Below are 4367 nucleotides of genomic sequence, written 5' to 3' on the forward strand. Positions count from 1 at the left end.
AAGGTGGCCATCAGTTAAATGGGTGAAACATTACATGAAAGAATATACAAGTCCAAGTAGACAAGTGTACATGGTGAGTGAGAGAACACCTACCTGGGACCTGTGCTTGTTAGCTTTGAATAAAATGTCCAACACTTCTGGTAGTCCCAAGAGATTGCAGGTAGTTCAGTCTTTAGCTAGATAATATCAGTGGCATGTATCCAAGCCTGACAGTGATGACTGTGGGCCACTGGACCCTTGGAAGGAGAACTGGTCAGACAATACCCTGGGGTGTCTGGAGTGGGATTGTTCTAAAACTGGAAGAGCCAGCTGCTGGGCCCAACATGGACCAGTATTTTGAGCCAAAAGTCTCCATCATGTACTGGGAGGTCATCTGAGAGGTCACCAGAATTTCAGACCGCTCCCCCCAGTTTTACAAGGTCAAAAGGCAGTCAGTGTCTGGGCTCAGGAGCAGACATTCCACACCGTGGGTCTAGGCTTTTCAGGTTTCAGCAGGTTCTAGATTTTCAGGCCTGGCAGTCCCCTGAGGCACAGGAAGGGCAGTTCAAGGCAGGTGCGGGGAGCATGCTGCACACCTCAAAGAGGGCCCTGCTTTTCAGCCCTAAAGCTGGGGGCATTGGGGGACAGCCCCCACAGTCTTCTCCCAGAGGTGGGGGCTGTCCATCAAATCAGGGGTCAGCGAGGGCGCAGACCCCAGTGTCAGAGGATTGAACACTGGGCTCCCAGGCAGGGATTCAGCGACAGGGGAGGGTCTCTGAGCAGGGTGAACACTGGTTCCCACGAGCCAGAGCATTGAGCCCACAGGAGGTCAACAGGGGGGGCAAGGGAGCGGGGTGGGAGGGAGCCTTCCCCATGACGATCTAGAGGGCCTCCCTGCCCTGGATAACCCGGTAGGAGTGGAGGCCGGCAGGGCTGGCAGCTGGCCCGGTACCTTCTCTGTGCACAATGATCGATCAGCAAAACATGTCTAGTATCAAGCCCCTCTTGGGCACACCAGCCTTCTGCATATAACTGCCTCCTCCTGTGCCCCCCCACACCGGGGACCAAGGCTTCAGGAGATGAGGGAGGGCTGCAGAGCCCCCGAGGGGCCATGCCACAGCACAGGCATCTAGGGACTTGTTCTCATCGCCCATAAAGTGCGGAGCTGCTGACCTTGGTCTCAGGACATGGCAAAGGGTCACAAAGTGGCCAAGAGGAATGGAGGGAGTAGCAACAGCCCTTCTGGAGGAGGGAGCCTCTGGCAAGAGATTTTGGGACATCAAAATAAGCACATTCACTATACCGCTTCCTAGGTCCTCAGGTTCCACAGCCCCCTGGCCTGGCCCACATATCTGATTAGAGAGACTGCCCCGGAGAGATGTGTGATAAATGGGGCCATTGTCTCCAGGAGGCCCCTAGGAAATGTCAAGATGAGTGGGGGAGTTGGGAGGGCTCTCAGGACCCGCTACAGTGGGCTTAGGAGTTCCTTTCCACAATCCTCAAGGGACAGGGTGAGGCCTGAGGGAGTTTGTGAGTGGGAAGGGGATGGTCCTGTGAGATATGACAGGGACAGAGCAAGCCTCCAAGGACACTGGCATTCGCCCAAGCCCCTCTGCCCCCACCATCCTTAGAAAGTCACATTCCTGCTTCCCCCCAGGGTCCCTGGCCAGGCTGCCCGCTGCCCTCTCAGCTGGGCTCTTGCCACTCATCTTGCCTTGCTTCCCACACTCTTTCAGGGGCCTCTGTCCCCAGCATCCCCTAGGGCTGCTTTCACAGGTCACCTGGGGCCTTCTCGTTCCCCATCTCCTCCCCTCTGTCTCTGCGGCAGTCCACACTAGCTAGTGGCTGCCCCCTGCTTCCTGAATGTTCTCCCTGCCTGAGCCACACCCCCCGGGATCTCTTCCGGTCCCCTGACCACACTCTCTCTCTCTGCCTCCTGCGCAGGCGCCTCTCTCTGCCCTGAAGTATCCCCCAGGGTTTTCTTTTTCCTTTTCTCAACTCAAGTCACCCAATCTCGTCCACTCCAGGTCATCTCAGTGACTGCTTGCACATAAATGGCTCCCAGGGGTCTGACTCTAGCTCCACATGTGTATGTTCGCCGTCCCCCTGGATGACCTCCAGACAGCCCAAATACAAGCCCACTCGCCTCCTGCAGAGCCGTCCCCTCTGCTCCATGTGGGCATGACAGGGCTGCTGGTGCTGAGGCTTCAGGCCTGAGCTCTCCACTCTCCATCAAGACCTCCTTCCCAGATTCCCTGCTCAGAACTAAGCCCTGAGTGTCCCTCAGCCTCCGTGGTAGCTCACACTAAGGTCATCCTGGCTTAGAGGCCACTGATACAATCCATATCTGCATCCACCATAGGGGAGAGGGCTCTCTGTCCCTGGGGCTGCTCAGGACTGGGTGTTGAGTGTTTATTAAATACTAGACCTGTGGAGTTAGCCCCCTGACTCTTTCCTGGGACACTGCCCTGTTGCCCACCTGGTGGCCGGCTCAATGTCACCATCTTTGCAAGACCCTCACCCCAGCTGGTCCCACCAGTTCTCAAGGAGCTAGAGCCTGCATCCTCCCCGAGCCAGAGAGCCAGCTCACCCTGGGCTCCTGCAGGAACACCTGCTCCAGCACCCTCCAGCCCACCAACCCTCCCACCTGGAGCCCCACCCTCCCCTTCAGGCCACTTGCCACCAGCACCCCACAAGCCCTTGGTTCCTCCTGCTCCAGGCGCTGACAGGTCCTGGGGAAAAGTTCGGGACCTCAGTCGCCCTCTCCTCCGTGATCTGTCAGAGCTCTGGCTCCTCAGTGCCCCCCTGACCCTGTTTCTGTTCCCATCCTGTTATACCCCCAGGGGGTTACATGTTCACCGTCTGCTTGGAAAGAATTTCCTTTTTTTTCTTCTTCTTCTTGGGGCTCCAGTGAAGCACAAAACCAGATGCTCGTAAAGGCTAAACGGGTCCCGCAGCCTCTCTGCCCTGAGTAGCTCTCTGGGGAGCCTGGTGGACCAGGTGGTGCTGGGAGGAGCGCCTTTGGGAAGGGGGGCTACCCTCGGCTCTCCTGCCAGTCTGGGCTGGAATTTCTTCTTTTCTCTCACCAACCCCTTGGCGGGAGCAGGGAAACAACAAGAATGCTGAACAGGACCCCGGCCTACATTCTCAAATTGCTTTGGTGTGGGGACAAAGGAAGTGGGAATCGCAGGGTGCATTTGGAATTAAGAAGAAATCCAGGAACTGGAACCACGGCAGGCTGAACTTTCAGAGCCAGAAGCCGGGGGGAAGGATGCGTTGGAGGCAGCTCCAGGGACCTCACCCGTGACATTTGTGGATGTTCCTCCCGGGGGTTCGCCATTCACATGACTCCACCATGCTGTTTGCATCCACTTCTTTCTGTCCTGCCAGAAACCGAAGAAGTCCCAGTTCCCATACCTGAGAGAGAGAGACCTAGATTGGTCCCGCTCATCTTTTGAGCCAAGCCAGAGGGGTCATGGGTCACTGGCCAGCCTATGGATTGGCTAATTTGAGGTCAAGTCTGAACAGCTGGGCAGGCAGATGGTAGTGGAACAGGTCATGTGCTACAAAACACAGCTGTCTGGGTACCAGTGTCTGTAGGTGGTACTTCTCCTAGATGGGGGAGGGGTGGGGCAGATTGTGATTGACATCTCTAGCCCACCAGATCAGTTAGGAACACAGCTGCAAGGAATAAGGAAGCTGATCAATAGCTGCTTAAACGTGGGCCATTATTTTTCTCACTTGACAAGTTACAAGGTAGGTGGTTGTTGGCATTGTCATTCACACAGCCAAGCTCTTTCTATCTTTGCTTCATAATCTTTGGTGTGTTGGCTTTTCTCCTCTCTATTGCCTCATCATGATCAATGGCTCCATAACACATTCTTATTCAAGGCAGACAAAAACGGAGAAGGGCCTGGACTGTGGCATCTGCCTCCTTTTATCAAAATAATAAAAGCTTGCCCAGAACCACCCCTCCCCTAGCACACCTCCACTAGGTCTTATGGGCCAGAACTGGGTCCCTTTGTGGGGTCACAAAGGAGACTGGTAAAGTACCAAACAGGATGAAGTCACTGGTTTAGAGCAGTGGTCCACAAAGCGGGCCAAATTCAGCCCACGAACTAAGAATGAGTTTTACATTGTTAAATCGTTGGGGAAAAAAATCAAAAGACTATTTCATGACAGGTGAAAATTAGATGATAGTTACCTCTTGGCCCACAAAGCCTTAATTTTACTATGTTGCCCTTTACAGGAAAAGGTTGTTGCTTTAGGGCAAGAAAGATACTGCCTCTGGTTGGGCCCACTGCTGTCTGAACACAATCGGGATTCTGGCGCCGGAAGAAGCAGAGAGCGGGTATCAGGCAGGCAGCTCTCAGTGTCTGCTACGTACG

Source organism: Equus quagga, chromosome 12 (genome assembly GCF_021613505.1).
Source record: "Equus quagga isolate Etosha38 chromosome 12, UCLA_HA_Equagga_1.0, whole genome shotgun sequence".
In the NCBI taxonomy this organism is placed as follows: domain Eukaryota; kingdom Metazoa; phylum Chordata; class Mammalia; order Perissodactyla; family Equidae; genus Equus; species Equus quagga.